Here is a 25048-nt window from a genome sequence, read left to right as displayed (position 1 = left end):
CCCCTGTCTTGGCAGGCACCCAAGAAGCCAGAATGAAAAACATTGATTCAGTTAAATACGTTAAAAACACACCTCCCAAAATTGTATTTAGACTAAACAGCAAATGACAAGTAAAAACTTTAATCATAATGCAGGTGATATTTGAGGAGCTATTTTTAAAATCAAGCAAAAGTAAAACATTTTATATTTTAAGAAATACAAAGAACATGGGTTGTTAACTTACAAAGAAAGACATATAAAAGTCCAATAAATAACCTGTTAAGAACGAATTGAGAGTCATTTACTAACTGCAGGATACTCACAAATCCCAAATTTTAGGCCAATTCCTACTTGTACAAATTGAAAATTATATTGATTTCATGTTTACTTGATAAAGTAGAACTTAGCACATACCTGATAAACAGGAAATATAATTAAGATGTAAATGAATGGGAAAATAAAATCTAATATATATATATTTGATGACAACTTTTTGAATTAAGAATGTTTACACATTGTTGCTGTCAGACCAACTTTTTATAAATTTTAAGATTGGCAACTTTATCACAACTTCATATATATTCATACACATTCAGTATGTGGGTAGAAATGGACTAGAGGGAATGGGGAAACAGTTCTGTAGTATACTTGCTGCTACTGATTTGATTCTTGGCACCATGGAAAAAGTGACTATAACCTATTAAAAATGTATAACACACACACTAACAATGGTAGCAAAGCAAAGAGCTAAGTAACTTTGGAAAACATCACTTCGAGTGAAACTATGGATTTGATAAAGAAATTTTTATTAAAAAAAGTACAGAAATATGTAGGCTATTTAGAAAATGTTTCCCACATAGATACTGATTAATGATTCAATTCAGAATCAACTTTGTTTTTTCTAGGTTTGAGAAAACAAGTGATATACTGTGGATAATGAAGACCATATTTCTCATCATCAGAGAAAGAAGTTACAAAAAAGGAAAGTGAGAAGGGTAACTAACATAAATCCTAGCATGCTGGCCTGCACTCAGAGCAATTGCTGTGAACTCATGTTTCATATACACACATGTATGAGACAAGTTATTTGCATATTACATGTGTGCTCACACATATTTTTACTACTGCTAGAGCCTAATAGTGATGACATCCCAGTAGTAATCAGCACATCTGACAAAGAGGTGTTATATTTGCAACAGAATTTACCTGCTTTGGCCTGAATGTTTAAGCCCCCTCCCCAACTTCATATGTTTGAAACCTAAATCCCAAAGCAATTACGTTAAGAGGTGGGCCTCTGAGAGCTGATTAGATACGAAGGGTAAATCTTGGAGAGTAGAATGAGTGCCCTTCTAAAAGAAGCCTGGGGCGCTTACTCACCAGTTGTGTTGACCACAGATAGCAGGAAGTGCTATCGATGACAAGGCAGGCACTCGCCAGATACCACTTTGCCTCTATCTCAGCCTTTCCAGCCTCCAGAATTTTAAGCAATACATTTCTGGTATAAGTAAGTTACCCGGTCTGTGATATTTTGTGAGAGCAGTCTGAATAAACTAAGACAACATCATTCCTCAATAAACGAAGGGGCAAGGGGGGCGGCACTATGGCACCGTGGGTTAAGCCATCGACTGCAATGCTGGCATTCCCGATGGATCCTAATTTGAGTCCCTGCTTCTCCACTTCCGACCCAACTCTCAGCTAATGTGTTTGGGAAAGCAGCATAGGATGGCTCAAGACCTTGGGCCCCTGCACCCACGTGGGAGATCTGGATGAAGCTCCTGACTCCAGGCTCTCGCTTGGCTCTGCCTGGATGTTGTGGCCATATGGGGAGTCAATCAGTGGATGGAAAATCTCTCTCTTTGCCTTTCAAATAAATAATATATAAGTATATAGGCAAAGAACATGCATTGTTAATTCACATGCAAAGACACAGCAAGTCCAATAAACACCCCACTGTTCAGCAGAAGAGATTGAGGGGTCCTTTTAAGAGTGGTACTTGAATCCAGGACCAGAGCAGAAAAAGTACTCAATGAAATTGGGATATGTCGTGGCACCATCAAGTAAAGAAGAATTCAACATATCATACTGTTACCGGAGAAGCAAAGGGTCCTTGTCTTCATGCAAGAAGGAATTCAGGCGTGAGACAGAGAGCAGGGGAAAGCAACGTAACAAGGTTTATTAGGGTAGGGACATCCGTGAGAACAGATGGGCATCTCTCCAGACAGAACCTGAGAGAAAGTGCGTAGTTCAGATTTAGGCTGGGGTTTTTAAGGGGATGATTTTTGCCTTCCTGCCTTTTCCCTCCCCCTCTCCTTCTTCTCCTCCTGAACAAAGGACTTGTTGGGTATAAATATGAAAAATTCCTTTCTGAGTTTTCCGACTGAAGTTATCAGACAGGGGGAGCCTGGCTGGCGTCACTCCACCTTAGAGGAAGGATGTTTATCAGGCCAAAAAGCCAGATAAAAATCAAGAGTGTATGCAAGGAGCAGAAGGGAGATGCAGTTCTAAAGACTAGAGAAGTAAGGTAAGACAAAGGCTTAGAAGCCAAGAGAGGCAGGTGGCATCAAAGATCAGACAACCTAAGGAAAGATAAAGTTAACTGCTTGCCAAATGTTGGATTGAGGAGGTGGAAGAAGGAACAAGAACAGAAAGGAAGAGCAAGAAGGAGGGAGGGGAAAGAAGAAAGGAGGGAGGAGTGGACAGGAGACAGAGGAGATGTGAGCTTAGATACACTGTGGCTGAATTTCTGAATTGCACGTATAAAAGGAACATTTTATAAGCATTCAAACAAAAATACTTTTTTAAAAAAAGTATTTAAGCTACCTAAGTTGCATCTGTCACAAGGGAAGCTGGAATACTGGATAATTATCTACAGATCGAGAGTGAATGATGGTGTTTCAAGGATACTATCTATACCTAGCTAAGATAAAATTCATTTGTTAAGGGACAAAGAAATATTTTGGGCATAAAAAGACTTTTTAATATTTTTTTATTTAGTAAATATAAATTTCCAAAGTACAGTTTATGGATTACAATGGCTCCCCCCCCATAATTTCCCTCCCACTCGCACCCCTCCCATCTCCTGCTCCCTCTCCCATTCCATTCACATCAAGATTCATTTTCAATTATCTTTATATACAGAAGATCGATTCAGTATATATTAAGTAAAGATTTCATCAGTTTGCACCCACACAGAAACACAAAGTGTAAAATACTGTTTCAGTACTAGTTATAGCATTACTTCACATTGGACAACACATTAAGGACAGATCCCACATGAGAAGTACACAGTGACTCCTGTTGTTGACTTAACAATTTGACACTCTTGTTTATGGCGTCAGTAATCTCCCTAGGCTCTAGTCATGAGTTGCCAAGGCTATGGAAGCTTTTTGAGTTCACCGACTTCGATCTTATTCCAACAGGGTCATAGTCAAAGTGGAAGTTCTCTCCTCCTTCAGAGAAAGGTACCTCCTTTTACCTCCTTTTTTTTTTTTTTTTTTTTGACAGGCAGAGTGGACAGTGAGAGAGAGAGAGACAGAGAGAAAGGTCTTCCTTTGCCGTTGGTTCACCCTCCAATGGCTGCCGCTGGCCTGGAAGAGGGGCAACCGGGACAGAATCCGGCGCCCCGACCGGGACTAGAACCCGGTGTGCCAGCGCCGCAAGGTGGAGGATTAGCCTAGTGAGCCACGGCGCCGGCAGGTACCACCTCCTTTGATAGCCCCATTCTTTCCACTGGGATCTCACTCGCAGAGATCTTTCATTTAGGTCTTCTTCTTCTTCTTCTTCTTCTTTTTTTTTTTTTTCCCAGAGTGTCTTGGCTTTCCAGGGCATAAAAGGACTTAACAAGTTTACCAGCCACAGTATTTAGATAAGAAAATGATCAAGAAAACATCATACACAGTTCTTATAACTGGAGCACAGATGTAAGTGTGTGCAATAGTGTTCATCTTTCTAGCAATTCAATTCTAAACGGATAATAAGTTTAATACGATTCTGTAAAACATCTTAATTATTTGTGATTTTGAAAATAAGATTTGAAAAACACAATAGTATAGAACCACCATTTCTTTCCATCTCAGCAAAGCACAAGAATAAGGAAGATTGCAGTTTGCATGGTGAAGCGACAGTGCACATGCACAGGAAGAAAAAACACAGTATCTTGAGGTCATTGTATTTTCATACTTATGTAATTGTACAATATCTTTGTAATACAAAAAATGTTCAGTTTGGATGCCAGAAATAAAAAAAAATTACCATGACTTGACCAGAAAATTGTAGTCTTAACTGCTATCAAATTGACAAGAGAAATAAGGCAAATAGTACTGTACCCATGTTGGCAACAGAAGAGAAAGGGAAAAAATAAAATGGAAGCCGAGGTTTAGAAATTAATAACTTTCCTAAGTTAATTTCAAAACCAAGCAAAAAATATAGGTCCAGAAAGTGAACGGGGAGTGGTCCTTTAGCCTAGTCATTAAGACACATGCATCCTACTTGGACTACTTGGGTTCTAGTTCTAGCTCTGGCTCTTAACTGCAGATTCCTGCTTAGGTGAAATCTAGGAGACATGAGAGATCTAGATTGCATTCTTGGTTCTAGGCTTCAGACTTGGCCCAATCCTAGATGTGGAGTCAATCAGCAGGTCGAAGATCCATCTCTCTCTCTCTTTCTCTCTCCTTCTCTCCCTTTTTCTCTCTCTCCCTCTCCCCCCTTCCTCCTTCTTCCTATCCCTTCCTCTCTCCCTACTCCCTCTCAAATATTTTTTAAATGACTAAATGAATCTGCCATTGAATTTGCTATTCAGTTTGAAGAGTGAGATAACTTATTTTTTGGAAACAAAACTTTAGCTGTCTTTGATTTCATGGATATAGCTATCTTTTCTCTATCCTCTCCCTTATTTGCATTTCCACCATTCAAAGTCATAGTATTTCAGGAGTCAGTGTTGTGGCTCAGTGGGCAAAGCCACCACCTGCAGTGCCAGCATCCCCTATGGGCGCCAGTTCAAGTTCCTGCTGTTCCTTTTCCGATCCAGCTCTCTGCTGTGGCCTGGAAAGGCAGTAGTAGATGGCCCAAGTCCTTGGGCCCCTGTACCTGTGTAGGAGACACAGAAGCTCCTGGCTTCCGATCAGCACAGCTCTGGCTGTTGCAGCCAAGTGGGGAGTGAACCAGTGGATAGAAGACCTCTCTTTCTCTCTCTCTCTGCCTCTCCTTCTCTCTCTGTTTAACTCTGACTTTCAAATAAATATTTTTTTTTAAAAAAAACAAAGTCATAGTATTTCAGATTCCAAGGAAATAAATACATACATAAATAAAATGGTCCAAAAATATCAAAAGTTGTTATTTTATCAATCTCTGCTACAAGAATAATTAGATTGTTGATTTCTTGTCCCAAAAAGAGAGACTAACTTCTTTCTATAGGGCTGCTTTGGTCCTTTCCCAATCCTGCCTTACAAAACTGCCAACAGCTCTGGTAGCCCATTAATGGGATAAGACTGGGAGGGTGCTACTCAGACATGGGAACCTGAAATAAATACAAGTCCTCATGGTTCTGCTTATTTTGGAGTTCTTTATTCTATTAGCACTATGCATAATAGAATGCACAACATACTTACTGTTGCTCCCCCATTCGTGGAGGAACGACATTGGACCCTGCGCTGTTCTTTTTGCCTGGCCCTTCCCAGGTTTGCTGCTGCTCCCCCACTCGTGGAGGAATGACGCTGTCCTGGGTTTGCTCTGCTGCCCACACGCTGAGCACGCTGCTCTCCTCCAATCAGGAGCAGGATCAGCTCCTGCAGCTTATTAGTTGAATTGGTGAGGCAGCTGTGTAGAAGTTGTTTGCTCTCTCTCAGCGCCATATTGTGGGAGATCAGATGCATAGAATTAGTCTTAGTTCCAGTAATTTAGTCTAGTCTCGGTTGCTCCCCACAACTTACTAAATATAAACCAATGCATGCATGTAAAATAACATTCAAAGACATGTAGGCATCTTAAACTAGTTATCTGTAAGTCTTCTCCTCTTAAATTCAAATGCTTGGCCGGCACTGTGGCTCACTAGGCTAATCCTCTGCCTGTGGTGCTGGCACCCCAGGTTCTAGTCCTGGTCAGGGTACCGGATTCTGTCCCGGTTGCTCCTTTCCAGTCCAGCTCTCTGCTGTGGCCCGGGAAGGCAGTGGAGGATGGCCCAAGTGCTTGGGCCCTGCACCCGCATGGGAGACCAGGAGGAAGCACCTGGCTCCTGGCTTTGGATCTGTGCAGTGCACCAGCCGTAGTGGCCTTTTGTGGGGTGACCCAACGGTAGGAAGACCTTTCTGTCTCTCTCTCTGTCTAACTCTGCTGGTCAATAAATAAATAAATAAATAAATAAAAATAAATTTAAAAAATTTAACTGCTCTTGTGGGTGGTTGGCACAGCTGTGAAGATAATGTTTGGGATGCCTATAATCCTCACTCAAGTGCCTGAGTTCAAGTCCCAGCTCTGTGATTTCAGCTTCCTGCCAATGCGTAGCCCTCAAAGGCAGCAGAGGGAGTCTCGTACCTGAGTCAGGCTCCTGGCCCTAGCTGGCCCAGTCCTGAGCTTTACCAGCATTTGGGTAGTGAACTAGCAAATGGAAGATCTCTTTTTCTGTCTTCCCTATCAATAAAAATAAAAAAAATTTAAAATTCAACTGCTAAATGCAGTGCTCAAGTAAATGTTGCCTACTAGAAAATTTGACTTCTCTCAAATTGAATACCCAAATATTTCTTCATAATCTCAGTGTGGGGAGATTGTGCGACCTTCAGAGCAGGTGTTTTCACTTACAGAGAAAGAACTTTAGCAATCAATTATTTCAGTGAGTCCCATTGTTCTTCACCTGGTTTCAACTGCCTTGCTCCAAACTCAGCTTTAACAAAGACACTAACTGGGAATTTCAGCCTACTCTTCCTCATTCCAGGAAATCTCCCAACAAATGTAAGGACTCTGCGAGAGAAGATATTACAACATATTTCATTTATGCTTCTACTTCTTCCACAGGGCTTGGCAAAGAGAGTCATAGACTAATGTTAAGTGATTGAAAAAAAATGAATCAAAAAACAGACCAAATTCCCAGTATTGTCTTCTACCTCCTCTCTGATCTTTATTTCAGGGTGCAGAAGCAGAAGAAAAATAATAGGATTCTATTTTTAAAATACACGTTGGTCAGTCTTCCTCTTAACGACAAAAACAGTTTCCTGATAATGAGTTTATGTAACCCAATTAGCTTCTTACTGAGTTCCTTGATCACTGTCCATTAATATTTTATTCATCACTTAGTAAAACTCTGAAATGTTGATCATTGCCATAAAATAAAGTTCCTTTGTGTGTACGACCAATACTTTTTCCTGGGAACCATTAATAGACAACAAACCATTTTAACAATGTTATAAAACAGAGGCACTGCTATAAAACAGAGTCAATATAAACATTTATTGTTACAAGCCTTTCTTATTTTGCCCTTAGCATTTGTGTGAGTTTTCCTTTAGTGCTACAACAAACTGCCGCAGAACTGGTGGTTTAAAACTATCCACATATATTCCCACAGTTCAATAGCTCTGAGGCGTCAAACACGGGTTCCATGGGCTTAGGGCAGCAACCCTCTCCGGAGGCTCAGAGGGAGTCCACTTTCCTACCTTTCCAGGCTTCTAAGACCTCACGCCTTCTCGGGCTCCAGGTCCCCTCAACCGTCTTCAAGACCAGCACCATCACATCCCTGTGAGCCTTCTCCTGGCCCATGGATTTAGCTTCTGCCTTTTCTCTGGCCACAGCTGGGAAACACTCTGAGCTCACAAAGCCCCGTGTGACTAGATTGAGACCACCTGTATAATCTAAACCAGTTTCCCCAGTTCAAGGTTCTAGTTACATTTGTGAAGTTTCTTTGCTGTGTAAGGCAGCAAACTCGCAGACTGTAGGAGTTAGGATGTGGACATTCTAAGGGGTCATATTTCTGCCTATCAAAATATTTATTAGAAAAGTTAGATAAATATTGATATAGCGATGGACAGAGATCCCACAGTTAATAATTTTTTTCTGAAAAAAGATTTTAGGCATTTATTACCAACTATGAGCTAATCAATTTTTATATTTTTAAAGGGTTTGCATACACAATTTGCTCTATTTCTCCCATTTTCTAGAGTTCTGATTGTTGGGATATCTTAACTCTGGCATCTCCAGTGGTTTCAGGCAGGGAAAGTCCACCAACAGTTCACTGTTTCAAGATTTATTTCAGATCAGATCTACTCATGTGTCTTGAATGGGTGCTTCTTGTTTGCTGTCTGCTCAGACAGTGATAGCAGTAACAAGTAGATGAGAACTGATTTATAAGACTTTTTTCCTCCATCATCCTGGAGCCAGTAGTAATCTTGGTTTATATAAATATATATTGGTTTATATAAATATATATAATATATATATTTATAATATATTAAATATATTTCAGTATATTTTTATTTTTTTTTTGGTTGAGCTCAGAATTTCAACTGTATCTTGAAGACTAACATAAAACCTAAATGCATTGACCACAGCGATGGCAAAAGAAAAAAAAAAACCAGAGAATCCAATCTATTATATCAATGTTTACCTCCTTTACTTTCTAAAATAAACACCTTATTTTGCTGGAAAGAAGACATGCCTATTTATCTTGGTTTAGTAAATTATCTACATGTGTGACTCTCACTATATTTTTCTTTCAGGAATGATAGAGTGATGCTATATTCAAGAGGAATTGCTCTGTGTACCCGATTAATTATTTCAGTAAAATTTCTCCATGAGCAATATCACTCATACTGACTGCTTATGAAGCCATTAACTCCTGGCTCTGAGTCACTTTTGGATGTCAAACAGGGGTGTCATATCAATCTTCTCTTTTCATTGGCCTTGAAACAGTCCTTAGGGAACCACATGAACTCCACTTGGACATGATTAACAAAGGATATAGAATTGAAAAATATTATTTGGTAATAAATGAAAAAATATTTGTTCTAAAGTACAAAATCCAAAGCTGATGTGCCACAGGATGGGCACCAGGAAGTTACTTACTGAGCAAAGACCTTGAATAATGTTTTTCTCATTTCTGTTGAGCTGAAAAGTTGCAATCTGCAGACGGAATGTTTGGGGGAGCAGTCATCTGCGTTTTGAGCTGGCTGCTGGGAAAGAGGTGGCTCCAAAGCACCAGCCCAGTGTTCTTGCTTCTCCTCCATACACAGTTCTTAGCTGTTATTAACCCAGATAATGATGTTTTTGTCCCCTCTGGTAAAAATTCCAAGTCTTCTCCTATTTCTCTGTCACAGGTAACACAACTTCTCACAATGGAAATGACCCCGGGTTTGTGGCTGGTAAGGACAAACCCCTGGTCGTGGCCATGGCCTGTTAGCCAATCCCTTCTACATGAAGAATCAGCCAAACAGCATCTCCAACTTCTCTTCTTTAGGGCCTTGAGATGTCTATGGATGAAATCAGTGCAGTCACGACCTTCCAAGCAACAGAATTAACTCAATACTCTGTTTAAAATTCACAGAAAATTAGTGTGCATGAATTTTTAGATAGTAAGTTGCTGAAGTAAGTTGTTGAAGTATTTAGTTTCACTCTGCTTCTAAAACTCGACTACAATCTCAACAAATTATCTTGCCAAGTGTTTGGATTCAGGCCTAAAAATGTAATTGATTGAGAAACTCTCCAATTCATGTGCTTTCCAGATAAACACGGGGAATATAATCCCCAAAGAGCTGTTTTCCAATTTGTCCCAGGATATGAGCAGAGTGGGTTTTCCCAAAAAAGGCAGAAGTGCTATAAAAAGATGGTGATTTTGGTAATAGAAAAAGACTTGGAAATAAAAAATGGCATGAGAATATAGTGAGTGAAGAGAAGGACTTATGGAATGTACAATTTAGTAGCAATGAAGTGTTCTGCTTCTAGCAACAGCGCAGACGGAGCTTGAGCAGATGTCACCCTTTCTGTTACCAGCATGTGGAAACACAGACAAAATGCATTTTAAAAGAGGAGGAATCTGAGGCCCCAGACGTGGCGCACTCGTGAGCGCACATCATGCAGGTTCAGGGATCATAGCAAGGGGATGTCCATAGCTTTCCCAGGGTGACCAAAACTGTGGTGTGAGCCTGTTCATGCTGACGTCTCCAAATCACAGTTCACAGATTCTGACAGAGTAGACCTCTCTTCTGGGAGAGGAGCTTACAATGAAACCATAGCAAGATAAAAACACTGCAGAAGAAGCAACAGATGCAGAAGAAATGAAAAATTAGCATCCCAAGAGGTGAAAGCAGGAAGATCTCAAGCATGCTATGAGATTAATATGTTTCAAATATGTAAAGAAATAAAGGAGTCAAAGCTTAATCTGTAAAAGAAATTACAAAATATGGACAAACAAGCTTGCTAAAACAACCAGAGCACTTTGAAACTGAAGGTACATTTATAGTAAAAACTAATAGAGCCAATAATCAACAAAGCAAACATGGATAAAGAAGTAATAGGGAAGTGGAAGGTAATGGAAGAAAACCACACACAGAGAAAATATAATGCAAATAGGGGTTGACGCTGTGGCGCAGTGGGTTAAAGCCCCTGCCTGCAGTGCCGGCATCCCACATGGGCACCGGTTCAAGTCCCAGATGCTCCACTTCCAATCCTGCTCCTTGCTAATGCACCTGGGAAAGCAGTGGAAGATGGCCCAAGTCCTTGGTCCCCTGCACCCATGTGGGAGACCCAGAAGAAGCTCCTAGCTCCTGGCTTTGGATCTGCTCAGCTCTGACTGTTGTGGCCATTTGGGGAGTGAACCTGCAGATGGAAGAACTATTTCTGTCTATACCTTTCTCTAACTCCGTCTTTCAAATACATAAAATAAATTTTAAAAAACTATGTAATGTAACGAAGTGGCATGAAAGACAAAATAAGTGATTTAACACAGCAGAAACATTCCTATTTGTCTTGGGGCAAGGGATCTGTGTCGAATGTTGACCATATGAAGATAAAGCTGATTGTATAAATATTCATCAGCAATTATTATTTTAGGGTTTACATACTAACAGCTCTCCCACATATGCAAAAAGAGATATATATGAGGATGTTTATTGTATTGTTTTAAAATTTTTAAAGCAGATTTGTTTATTTGAATGTCAATTAGAGAGAGAAAAGGAGAGACAGAGAGACAGAGATCTAACATCTGCAGGTTCACTCCCCAGGTGGCCACACTGGTCGGGGCTGGGCCAGGCTGATCCCAGGACACAGGAGCTTCATCTGCGTTTCCCATGTGGGTGCAGGTGCTCAAGCACTTTGGGTCATCCTCTGCTTTTTTCCTAGGCCATCAGCAGGGAGCTGGATTGGAAGCAGAGAAGCCAATACTTGAACTGGAACCCAAATGGGATGCCAAAGTCACAGCAGATGGCTTTAGCTGCTATGCCACAACACTGACCCCTGCATTATATTATAATAGCAAAAAAAAGCAGAAACATGTATTAACCCAGAAATATATAAATGTAGTATGTTATGGTATATTAAAATAACTAAAATAGGGTGCTTTGGCACAGCAGGTTAAAGCCCCATCCTGCAGCGCCGGCATCCCATAGAACGCCAGTTTGAGTCCTGGCTGCTTCATTTCCGATCCAGCTCTCTGCTCTGGCCTGGGAAAGCAGAAGATGGCCCAAGTCCCTGGGCCTGCCCAGGGACTTGGGAGACCTGGAAAAAGTTCATGGTTCCTGATCAGCTCAGCTCCGGCCGTTGCAGTCATCCAGGGACTGAACCAGAAGATGGAAGACCTCTCTCTCTCTCTCTCTTTCTGGCTCTACCTTTGTCTGTAACTCTGACTTTCTTATTTTTTTTAATTGTTTATTTTGACAGGCAGAGTTATAGACAGTGAGAAAGAGAGACAGAGAGAAAGGTCTTCCTTCCATTGGTTCAGCCCCCAAAGGGCCACTACGGCCAGCACTGTGCTGATACAAAGCCAGGAGACAGGTGCTTCTTCTTGGTCTCCCACGCGGGTGCAGGCACCCAAGTACTTAGGCCATTCTCCACTGTCCTCCCAGGTCACAGCAGAGAGCTGGACTGGAAGAGGAGCAACTAGAACTAGAACCCGGTGCCCATACAGGATGCAGGCACCGCAGGTGGAGGATTAACCAAGTGAGCCACGGTGCTGGCCTCAACTCTGTCTTTCAAATGAATAAAATAAATCTATAAAAATAACTAAAATATTAATTTACTAATATATACTTGTGTGTATATGTACTGAAATGTGAAATTTGTAAATTTTTAATAAACAAATCACAAAAATGACAGGAAGAAATAGTCATTGTGTAATTATTTAAAATATACAAGATATTTTATTATTACAAATATAAAATCATAGGATAGATATAAGCAATCCAGGGTACTGGTTAGCCTTAACGGAAGAAGGCAGAGATGGAGACTATGAAGGTTCTAAACTATATATGTGAAAACTTTGATTATTTTAAAGACAAATTTGAAGCAAAAGAGGCAAACTGTTAGCCATATTAAAACACTGAGGCATAATCCGATTCTATCAGGCTTTACTCTTGACTGCTCTGCTGAAAGCAACCTTGTAGCTCTGTAACAAGCTCCAGGTTGCATCAGGGCGAAATGTGGCACTCACCCTGCCTGACCTCTCTGCAGCAATGGGCACAGGGACGAGTTGCTCCCTCCTGAACGCTTGACTTGCAGTGCATTATGGTCCCCACAAGCCTTTGGGTGATTCTAATTTCTGATCACTATGTTGGAGGAACACCAGAGTGAAGGGCTAGCTGCTTTTCTCTGTGTGGAAGGGTCTTTGAGTGATCTACCCTTCTCTGTGGCTTTGAATACAAACGGTATGTGCTGACTATCCCCTCTGGTCCTGGCCTTGCTATAAAACTTCATGCAATGCAGCACTGTCCTACACGGCACATTTAACATATCTAGAATGAACTGCCACAGCATGGAGTATAGTGTAAATAACGTCTCTCCCACGCAGAAAACTGTGGGTGTTCCACAACTCCCAACATCTTAATTTCTTGCTGTAGTTTATATGGCTTCCCATGAGCTGGCCTCTGACAAGTTCTCCAAACAGCTCAGTAGCTGTTCTTCAAACAAATTACTGAGCTCTTTCCTCACCGCCTTTAATTTTGCTGCTGCTGCTGCTGCCACCATGATTCCTTTAGAGATATTTTTAGTATAAGGACTCCTTTCTTTTTCTTCCACTGAAATGTCATGTCCTTGGAGTTGCATTCTCAGATCATCATGTGTGATTCTGCATGTTCTGTCCACTTAGCTCTCATATGTTTCATAACAGCTTTAGCCTGGCACTGTATAACTTCATCTATTCATATACGTCGGTGTCTTGGATGTTCTCCCTCACTAGAATATAAATTCCATGGGGCCAGGGACTTTATCCAGCTCATCGACAGCTGTATTTGGTACCTGGAACAAGCTCACACAGGTAAATGCGGGGTAAGAGCTTGAAGAATTGATGCAATGGTTATTGTTATATAACTGCTTTCAGTTAATTTGAACTCTTTCCATCACAAAAAAAAAAAAAAATGGTAGCAGCTGCTTTGGTAGAAATAACATTTCCTAGCACTTTCTTTTCATCAAAATAATTGTTTTCTACAGCCATTTATTGGATATGTTTGTATGTAGTATGGTAATTCCCAATTCACCTATCGCAGCCGTCTATGGCAGCAAAGTGGTTGGAGTGGGTGGTAAAGAAAAGATGATATTGATCTTCCCAGGAAAGACTGGGCAACACTCACTCCCTAAAGCAGTCAAGTTATTATTTAACACAGCAAACCTGGTGAATGTATCAAATAACACCTTTATATAAGATTCAGTATAATGCTAAAAGGGAATTATTATAGAAATAGACAACTAATCATTTTTTTAGTCACTGATAAACTGGAAGATATTTTACTTCATAACTGGTTTAAATTTACAGGGGGCTGTTGGAAACAACCTATTTGGGAAGCAATTATTTAGCCAAAGGACAAATACAGTCCGACTCTTCAGAGTTTGGATAGTTAGGGGGAAGGGGAAGGAGAGAAAATAACCATGGAGGATGCGTGCCTGGTAAACCCATGGCTGATTCCCAGATGCCAGCACCTTGCACTCTCTTCTTGAATTAGGTGAGAAGGAGTCACAAACCTGAGAGGTGCCGGGGCATTGCTGAGTGGGGTGGGTGTAAACAGAGATGAGCAGAAAGTTGCCGTGTTCCCAGATAAAACAAACGAGAATAGTAACACAGGCACTAAAGCCCAGTGCAACTGATGACCCCGAGTGCCTTGTCTGGAAACAGGGCACTCACAGCAGTCACCTTCCAAAGCTGGTAGTCTCCGCCTTGGACAGGGAGGGTAAAAAGGAAGCACGCGGCTCTCAAACCATGTCATAGACTCCCCTCCCTCTGCAGATGAGTCAGTTAGCCTTGGTTCCTCTGTTGGAGCGATGGTGCCGGCTTATAAAGGGAGGAACCCGCATGCAGCACGGAAGCAGACCTGTGTTGTAGGTTTTGATGTCCTGGTACTCAGTTCCTGGCAGAGAAGCTAAAAAGGATTGCAGCAGAGCAACTGCCAGTTGTGTTCCTAAACAAGGGCCCGTTGTAGGAATATAAACCCTAAGTCCATGTCGTTTCCCATATAAAATGGCTGTGTTCCTCTTTAATGCTGTTTTCAAAGTTGGTCCATATCAGCTTTATCATATCCCATTAATCTTAGATGTATCTCTTATAACAGATGCTCCATTATTTCCCAAATAAACTTTGTGTTAATGTCTAGTCTCCTTTGAGCATAGCTAAATTCTTGGTTTAATTTCAATGACAAATAAAATTTGTATCTACTTAGCTAGTACAACATGATGCTTTGAAATATGTATACATTACGGAATGGCTCAATCAAGCTAATTGGCATATTCATTACCTCACATCCTTTTTTCTTTTTTGTAATGAGAACACTTAAAACCAACTCCCAGCAATTTTCAAGAATACATTGTTGATAACTATGGTAACCATATGGTACAAAAGCTCTCTTGAATTGATTCCTCCTATGTAATGGAAATTTTGTATCCTTTGATCAATATACCCCCAATCCAGCCCTGATTCTCTGCTCAGGCCCTGGAAAACACCATCCTGCTCTCTAATTATGAGTTCAGCTTCTCCAGTTTCCACGTGCAAGTGCGGTCCCTGCCAGTTCATGCTTTCTGAGCTTGTTTCATTTCGTGTATTATAAAGTCCTCCAGGTTCAACCATGATACTGCAGATGACAGGGTTTCCTCATTTTTAGGGCTTAACAGTATTCCACTGTGTATCAATACCCCATTTTCATTGCCCATTCATCTACTGGTGCTGTTCTGGACAGTGCCATGATGAACATAGAACTCCAGCTATGATTTAAACCAATGTCATTTCTTTCCAATATATACTGGAGTGGGATTACCGGGTCACATGGGATTTCATCTTTAATTTTTTAGAGACCTTTACTGTTTTCCACAATGACTGTACTAATTTACATTCCCTCCAACAGGGTGAGTTTCCATTTTCTCCACATTCTTGCCAATACTTGTGATCTTTTGTCTTTCTGATAATAGTCATTCTATTTTTTATTTTTTTATTTTTTGACAGGCAGAGTGGATAGTGAGAGAGAGACAGAGAGAAAGGTCTTCCTTTGCCGTTGGTTCACCCTCCAATGGCCACTGTGGCCGGCGCACCACGCTGATCCGATGGCAGGAGCCAGGTGCTTCTCCTGGTCTCCCACGGGGTGCAGGGCCCAGTACATATGAGGTAGTAACTAGTTGTGGCTTTAACTTACATTTAACTTGATGGATACTAAGCTGATCCTTTTTATTATACCTATTTACCATTTTATTTCTTCTTTTTAGAAATGTCTATTTTGGGGCCAGGCACTGTGGCATAGTAGGTTAAGCCTCTGCCTGAAGTGCTGATATCCCATTTGGGTGCCAGTTCGGGTGCTGGCTGCTCCACTTCTGATCCAGCTCTCTGCTGCATCTTGGGATGGCCTGGTAAAGCAGCCCAACATGGCTGAAGTGCTTGGGTCCCTGCATCGATGTGGGAGACCCAGAAGAAGCTCCTGGATCCTGGCTTTGGATCGGCCCAGCTTTTGGGGAGTCAATCAGCAGGTCTCAGACCTTTCTCTCTGTCTCTGCCTCTGTCTGTAATTCTCTCTCAAATAAATAATTAGAAATACATCTTAGATATGAATCCCTTATCAGATGTATGGTTTAGAAATATTTTCAGCCAGTTTCGGGTTGTCTCTTCATTCTATGGATTATTTCCTTTGCTGTGTGGAAACTTCCTAGTCTAAATATTAATCCACTCTGAGTTGATTATTTATACAGTGTGAGGTAAACGTCTAATTTTATTCTTCTGCAGGTGAAAATCCAGTTTTCCCAACATCAGTTATTGATGAGACTTTCCTTTCCACATTTAGATTTTTGACACTTTCATCAAAAATCAGTTGGCCAGGGTGGTGCTGTAGTATAGCAGGTAAAGCTGCTGCCTGTGGCGCTGGATCCCACAGTGGCACCAGTTTAAGACCGCCTGTTCTACTTCCAATCCAGCTCCCTGCTGATGAGCTTGGGAAAGCAGTAGAAGATGGCCCAAGTCCTCAGGCCCCTGCATCCACATGGGAGACATGGAAAAAGCTCCTGGCTCCTGGGTTCAGACTGCTTTAACTTCAGCTGTTGCAGTCATTTGGGGTAACGATAATATTTCAAAATGTATTTAGAAGTAGTCCTTTCTCTTCAATTTTTTTGAAGAGTTTAAAGATTCTTATTACCTCTTCATGAAATGTTTTGTAGAATTCTGCTGAAGGTAATCAATTCTCAGGCTTTTCTTTTTTAGAGGTTTTGTGATTTCTGATTCAATTTCTTTATCCATTACTGATCTCAGATTTTCTGTTTCTTCATAAATCAGTCTTGGTAGATTGTAAGTGTGGGAATGTATCCAATGATTGTATGTTATCCAATTTGTTAGCATATAATTGGTCATGTGAGTTTCTTAAAGATTCTTTTCATTTCTATGCTGCTATAGTATTGACTCTTCAATTTCTAATTTTGTATAGTTGATTAGTATCTCCTTAATTAGCATAGCTTAAATTTGTTTGTCTTTTTAACAACTAACCCATAACAATGCAGTTTCATTGATCTATTTTTTTCTAGTCTCTATTTCTATTTCTTTTATTTAGTTATTATTTCTTTTTTTCTACTAATTTTGGGGCAAAGTTTGTTTTTTTTTCCTGGTTCCTAAATGCTAGGTTTATTTTCTCCATTCTCTTACACATACACATAGAATATTGCTACCACAGTTCAATGTAAGCATTATTGCTAGAAATCATTTTTCCAGCCGGTGCCATGGCTCACTTTGTTAATCCTCCACCTGCGGTGCCAGCATCCATGTAGGCACCGGATTCTGTCCCATTTACTCCTCTTCCAGGCCAGCTCTCTGCTGTGGCCCAGGAAGGCAGTGGAGGATGGCCCAAGTGCTTGGGCCCTGCACCCGCATGGGAGACCAGGAAGAAGCACCTGGCTCCTGGTTTCGGGTCAGCATAGTTCCGGCTGTAGCGGCCATTTGGGGGGTGAACCAACAGAAGGAAGACCTTTCTCTCTCTCCCTCTCTCTGTCTATAACTCTGTCAAATAATAATAAAAAAAAGAAATCATTTTTCCTTTTCAGTACCAAATGTTAAATTATCCCTCTGCAAGTCATTTTGACTTAGAGAAAATTCTAAATGTTTTGAAAAAAAAAAAAAGTTCTGAACATTTTCCAAAGGCTTTCTGATAAGTACAAATTTTCAATGAAGCAATACATCCATTTTTGTTAAATCGGTTCTGATGAACAAAATAAGAAATGTGTGTTCAGTCATCTGAATCAACAAAGGCGAAGTCCTTTGTGGTATAATTGTTTCTCCCATTTCATTAAACATGCATAATTAACTGACCCATTAATTATGAGAGTGTGATTAATCCCCCATAAAGGTTGGAGCAGACGCTATGTCCCCTTAGAGTTAACTCCACAGTGCTGGCACTGAAGCACAGAAGGACATTAAGAGTATCACTTGATTGCTGGCATTTGTCATTCATCAAAGGTTGAAAATTGAATTAAACTAATATTTGTATTGAAAAACACATACATTATTACACCAGTTTTCCTAAATGAATTCCTTAAAGCACAAATAGACAACAAATTCCAAAAAGAACACCACACTTTTATTTCTCATAGCAAATCCACTGAAAGGTATAATTGTTATTTTCCCTTTACACGTAAAGAAACTGATGCACAAAGTTAAAGTGGCTACCTTGAGGTCACATCAATAATAAGTGCAGCAGGCATAATTCCAAATCAGGTTTGGTTGGCTTCCCACACTTAGAAATTAGCAAGCACACCAGCAGGGCAGTGCCTACATGGAGCTCTGCAGTTTTTGTTACTTGGAATCAAACCTCAGCTTCCTTGTTACCTGTGCCATCTTTGGCAATTTATCCGTTTCTCTAACTCCAGAGATTGCAAATGTAAATGCAACAAGAAGAGGATAATATTAATTATGTCATTGTGTTGTTTCAAGGTTCTAGAAAATTCACACAAGTGGGCGATCCCTTGAGGCTGCCTGCCTAGCCTGTGCAGTTAGTCTGACTGCTGGCACCCCCAGGCACATATCCCCGACTCCCACCTTCTGCCAATCAGGTCATCTGCTCCAGGGTGTGGCCCAGGCTCACCATGAAAGCTATCCTAGTTACATGAGTAGGCATATTGGCTCCAGTGTCAGTTCGGTCCTATAGAATTACTGTTGCCTTGAATTAGTTACACCCCTTCTGCCTGCTCTTTAGAAGTATACATGGCTCGAGGCTGGCGCTGTGGTGCAGTAGGTTAATCCTCCACCTGTGGTGCTGGCATCCCATATGGGCACTGGTTCTAGTTCCGGCTGCTCCTCTTCCCATCCAGCTCTCTGCAGTGGCCTGGGAGGGCAGTAGAAGATGGCCAAAGTCCTTGGACCCCTGCACCCACTTGGGAGACCTGGAGGAGGCTCCTGGCTCCTGCCTTCAGATCTGCCCAGCTCTGGCCTTTGCGGCCATTTGGGGAGTGAACCAGCAGACGGAAGACCTTTCTCTCTGTCTCTCCCTCTCAGTATCTGTAATTCTACCTCTCAAATAAAAAAAATCTAAAAAAAAAAAAGTACAGGTAGCGGTGAATAAGGATGGACATGTTCACCGAAGCCTGTCCCTGGGGCTTCTTGTGGAAGAACACTGTCCTCCCGCTCTCCTCGACACTGCGGCCTCACAGGAAGATTCCACACACACGAACTACTCAGCACCATATCTGGCACATCCAAAATGTTCAATGAATGATCTGGCTCACTGTGCACAGAATCAGACATTATCACAGGAAGGGGGATGTCCTGGAGCAGAGGAGAGACTGACAACAGAGTAATGGAAGCTACAGAAGGAAAGCTTCTCACGGAGAATTCACTCAACATTCATTCATTCTCAAATGCAACACATATTTAAGAAATGTTTTATATTTTCCATTTTACTTGCAAGAACCTGAGGATATAAAAAGGAAAAACAATGCACTGATCTTCGTAAAGCTTCTCCCTATCTAGGTGGGACAGAGGAAAATAAGAAACAGAAAATTCTAAATAAAAGAAAAATGTCTGATGGAAAAAGAAATCACAGAGTCCTACAAGAGCCAAGAAAGGGCTTTGAAGCAAAATGTAATCATCAGCCATGACTTTTCAGAGATCTATTATCATTCCACATATCTGGGAGAGAATCCTGAGGGACTGTTGTGGAGACACTGAAACCTAATCACGTTTCCCATACAAATAGTAAGGAGGGGCCGGCGCTGTGGTGCAGCGGGTTAACACCCTGGCATGAAGTGCCAGCATCCCATATGGGTGCTGGTTCGAGACCCGGCTGCTCCACTTCCTGTCCAGCTCTCTGCTACGGCCTGGAAAAGCAATAGAAGATGGCCCAAGTCCTTGGGCCCTTGTACCCACGTGGAAGACCCAGAGGAAGCTCCTGGCTCCTGGCTTTGGAATGGCGCAGCTCTGTCCATTGCGGCCAATTGGGCAGTGAACCATTGGATGGAAGACCTCTCTCTCTCTCTCTCTCTCTCTCTCTCTGCCTCTCCTTCCTCTGTGTAACTCTGACTTTCAAATAAAATAAATAAACCTTTTTTTTTTTTAAAAAAAGAATAGTATGGAACAGCTTGAAGAGTTTATCTTTTAAACAGGGAGGGTCCCACAAAGGGTTACAGCCATGAGATGGATGCAGTTATGTGTACGCTTAGGAAGTTCTCCCAAGAACGAAAAATGGGTTGAAGATGGACTCTGTACGCTGGATTGTGTCTGGCTGTGCTTCACTGAAATTCCAACAGTGGCTATGTGCAGCAGCAGACAGACACGAGATGGCTTGGTGTCTTCACCATCACCACCGTCAAGGATCTGACATTGTTCTCTTTTAGTATATCAGCGCATGGCTAAAATCTTCAAGTTCACCTCCAGATGACAACTAAGGCTTATAGATGGCCCCAAGATAAATAAAAAACTGTTATACATTGTTATACCAACAATATGGGGCTCAGTTACTATAAAGAGGAGCAAAGGAATTATTGAGTAGTAATCTAGCTGTCTGTGTGAATAACACTGCTAAACACTATTAAAATAATGGAGAGGAGTTCTGATGAAAACTCTTATTAAGGTAGTATAAAAAAATAAAAGTGTGAATTGCAGAAATACTAAAAATGATGATAGAGATTTATTTTATGCATTAGAAATTTAAATAATTGTGGGTTTTGCTTTGTCTTTTTTAAGTGGAAATTCCAAAAGTGTGTAAGAGAAGGACAACTTCCATTTCTCACATGATGAATTTAAGGTTTCTATTATCTATGCCTCTTCATTTTTTTTTTTTAGCTAAACAGAACAGTAGGATATGGATAGAAAAATGTGCCAATACATGGAATAAGGGAACTATTCAGAAGTATTACCAGAAAAAATAAGGTCAGAGTGGATACTTAGTGGAAGGGAGGCAGCAAAGTATCAAAAGCCCAAAAGGAAGACTCTCAACTTCTTTTCACTGAGTATAACAAAGCTAAATAGGAATAAAAAATATCAGAAAAGAAAACTTGAAAGATTTAAAGGTAATTACCAATGAAATGTGCTTGTCTGCTCTAGGGAGAAATCTGCACTTACAGAATATCAAGGATGTGTCACTTGTTATGTTAGTACCTTGTATAAATTATTATTAAATTAAAATAAAAATAACTAAGATGTACTAGGAGTTAGCACCTTCAAAGAGGTTTGTTTCTTATTTTGAATGGAGAAAAATTGCTGAATTTCACAGTGACCCATTTACATGGCCTTCTCGGCTTAGACTGAGTAAAAAGAAATACAAGTGGTAGAATGTTGGGGAAAAAGAGCCTTATTTGTTTCATCTTATTCTGTATACTCACTCGTGTGAGTGAAATATCATCCATAACCACAGTTGAGAATACTGAAGTACAGAATGATTAGGTCGAATACCCAGGTTTACATAGTCAATGGGAGAAATAACAGGAATTCAAACCTACTCAGTCTGCCTTTCTGGACATATAATTCCGGCTCATACACAACACATTTGTACCGCAACTACAAAAGACATCTTATTACCTGGGAAATTTTAGATAAGCTTACTGATGTGGCTCACAGATTTAGCAACATCAGTAAGTGTGGCTTCACCGGTAAAGCAGATGGCCATATGCAATACATCAGGTCTCTTAACTCTATTTAAAATCCAGACGTGGCCCTGAAATGGTTTGACAAACGTTTTGGTTCTACATCTGAATCATTCTTCAACTAAATAGATAATATCTGTTCAATGCTTTTTTTTTATCTTTTATTTAATGAATATAAATTTCCAAAATACGGCTTATGGATTACAATGGCTTCCCCCCCATAACGACCCTCCCACCCGCAACCCTCCCCTTTCCCATTCCCTCTCCCCTTCCATTCACATGAGGATTCATTTTCGATGCTCTTTATATACAGAAGATCAGCTTAGCATACATTAAGTAAAGATTTCAACAGTTTGCTCCCACACAGAAACATAAAGTGAAAAATAATAGATGATTTTTTAAATGATGATGAAATCAGATCAGACCTATTGTCATGTTTAATCCCAGTGAGAGTCAAGTTGGGAATTGATAATTTCTTCTTTTTTTTTTTTTTAACAGAAGATCAGTTTAGTATACATTAAGTAAAGATTTCAACAGTTTGCACCCCCATAGAAACACAAAGTGAAATATACTGTTTGGGTACTCATTATAGCATTAAGTCTCAATGTACAGCACATTAAGGACAGAGATCCTACATGAGGAGTAAATGCACAGTGACTCCTGTTGTTGACTTTACAAATTGACACTCCTGTTTATGGCATCAGTAATCTCCCTATGCACCAGTCATGAGTTTCCAAGGCTATGGAAGCCCCTTGAGTTCTCCGACTCTTATCTTGTTTAGACAAGGTCATAGTCAAAGTGGAGGTTCTCTCCTCCCTTCAGAGAAAGGTACCTCCTTCTTTGAAGACCTGTTCTTAATGACTTTAATCCCACCTCTTTTTAAAAACTTGTAAATTAATTTTAATTTTATTGTAACGGGAGAAAGGAAGAGGAAGAGAGAGGGGGAGGGAGTGAGGGAGAGAGAAGGCGAGGGGAGGGGGGACAGGAGGAGTGGTAGGGGAAGGGGGAGGGGAGGGGGAGTGGAAGGGAGAATGAGAATGAATGACTCTTCCATCCTCTGGTTTATTTCCCAAATGCCTGTGTCAGGGTTGGGCCAGGCTGAAACCAGAAGCCCAGAACTCAATCTGGTTTCCCACCTGGGTGACAGGATCTAAGTATTTGAGCCATCATCTGCTGCATCCCAGGATACATATCAGCAGGTAGTTGGATCGGAAGCAGAACAGCCAGGATTCAAATTATACTCTCTGATAAGGAATGCAGGCTTCCCACGCAGCGACTTAACTGCTGTGCTGAACACCTGCCCCTGTCTATTTAACTTTGCTTAGTTTTGGAATGCTCATTTTGTCAATATGTACACAAACCAAGTATTTTCAACTTGCAATTATTTTTCCTGTTCCTAATATGTTGGTGTAGATAGGAAATGATTTAATGTCTTAAATGATTTTTTTAAAGATTAATTTTTTTTGAAAGGCAGAATGACAAAGAGAAGAAGTGACACAAACAAGAGAGAGAGAGAGAGGGAGAGAGAGCGATCTTCCATCTGCCGGTTCCATTCCTCAAATGTTTACAACATCCAGGGTTGGACCAGATTGAAGCTAGGAGCCCAGATCTCCATCTGGGTCTCCCACATGGATGGCAGGCACTCAAATTCTTGGACTGTCATCTGTTGCCTTCCCTGGAACATTAGCAAGAAACTCGAATAGTATCTCCATATTTATTGCAGCTCAATTCACAACAGCTAAGATATGGAATCAACCCAGATGCTCATTAAAAGATGACTAGACAAAGAAAATGTGGTACATACACATTATGGAATACTACTCAGCTGTAAAACAGAGTGAAATCCTGTTTTTCACAACAAAATGGATGCAACTAGAAACCACTATACTTAGTGAAATAAGCCAAACCCGAAAATGACAAATACCATATATTTTCCCTGATCTGTGGTAACTAAGAGTACAAAATAATGTAATTCATATGAGTGAAATGGACATTTTGAGAACTGATTACTATTTACATCGCTTGTATCTACTGTTGAGGAACAGTGTTTTTTTCTTCTTCCTATTTCTTGAATTATTTACTTAGTGGAGGATTAATCTTATGATTATAAAATACACTGAAAGTATGTCATTGTAAAAGTTAAAAGAATAAGAAAGGAAGGAGGAGGGAGGGAAGAGTTATGGGTGGGAGGAAAGGTAGGGTTGGAGGTATCACTGTGCTCCTAAATCCATGTATATGAAATAGATGAAATCTGTTCACCTTATATAAATAATAAATTGTAAATAAGAAAGGAAAGCAAATAACATTAGGAAAAAAAAGAACCAGTGCTCCAATATGGGATGCAGGCGTCCCAAGTTGCAGCTTGGCCCACTACTCCACAATATCCACCCCTCAATAATATCTTTTAACTCAGTAAAAATGTTTTGAAATATGTTATACAGCCAAACTCTGACTCTCCCAGAGGTTGTCTATCATAGTAGTTTTCATTGCTTTTATTCTAAATTTCAACACTGACAGCTGTACACACCAGATTTTCCTGTGTGATCTGATACTACTAATCTTTATTTAATACTTAAACTGCCCATGAGTTTGTTGTATTTCAACAAAAAGCATCAGATCAGCAATGGCATTTAGAGTTTGAGAAAAAGGAGAATATTTATTGGAGAAAAATTAACTTTTTTACATTTATCCTGTATATAATCACTTTATTAAAATATATTGTCAATTCTAAGAGTGCATTTCTGAAACCACCTAGGTTTCCAGACATACACAGATATCACAGTTAAAGGACATACTTTGGCTCTTCTTTTCCTACATTTATACTGCTATTTCTTTTAGTTTTACTGCATTCACTTGAATCTGCAATTCAATGCTGAAATCTAACAGACATGCTTGTCTTGTTTCTACTTTTTTTTCCTTCTGTTTTTAGAACACCTTTATTAGCCTTGCAGAATGCAAGGCCTCAAAAATTGAGTAACGACTCCTCTCCACGGAAATCTTTAGTAAAAGGTGAAAGATTTATACGCTCTGAAGAGAAACCAGAGTATCTTTTTTTTAAAAAAGATTTATTTTATTTATATGAAAGAGTTACAGAGAGAGGGTGAGACACAGAGAAAATTCTTCCATCCGCTGGTTCACTCTCCAACTGGCCTTAACAGCCGGAGCTGTGCCAATCTGAAGCCAGGAGCCAGGAGCTTCTTCCAGGTCTCCCATGTGAGTGCAGGGGCCCAAGGCCTTGGGCCATCTTCTACTGCTTTCCCAGGCCATAGCAGAGAGCTGCAATGGAAGAGGAGCAGCCGGAACTAGAACTGGCACCCATATGGGATGCCAGCGCTTCAGGCCAGGGCTTTAACCC

The 25048-nt window shown here is 40.6% G+C and overlaps 1 pseudogene; it reads right to left on the bottom strand.

The window, feature by feature from the left end:
* Window positions 1-24634: 24634 nt before the first annotated feature.
* LOC127490823 (U5 spliceosomal RNA) lies at window positions 24635-24740 on the bottom strand (annotated as a pseudogene).
* Window positions 24741-25048: the final 308 nt, after the last annotated feature.

The sequence above is a fragment of the Oryctolagus cuniculus genome, chromosome 6 (assembly GCF_051225735.1).
Source record: "Oryctolagus cuniculus isolate XC-2025 breed Fujian yellow rabbit chromosome 6, ASM5122573v1, whole genome shotgun sequence".
In the NCBI taxonomy this organism is placed as follows: Eukaryota; Metazoa; Chordata; class Mammalia; order Lagomorpha; family Leporidae; genus Oryctolagus; species Oryctolagus cuniculus.
The sequence above is the reverse complement of the archived record's forward strand: the minus strand, read 5'-3'. Positions and strand labels throughout refer to the sequence as shown.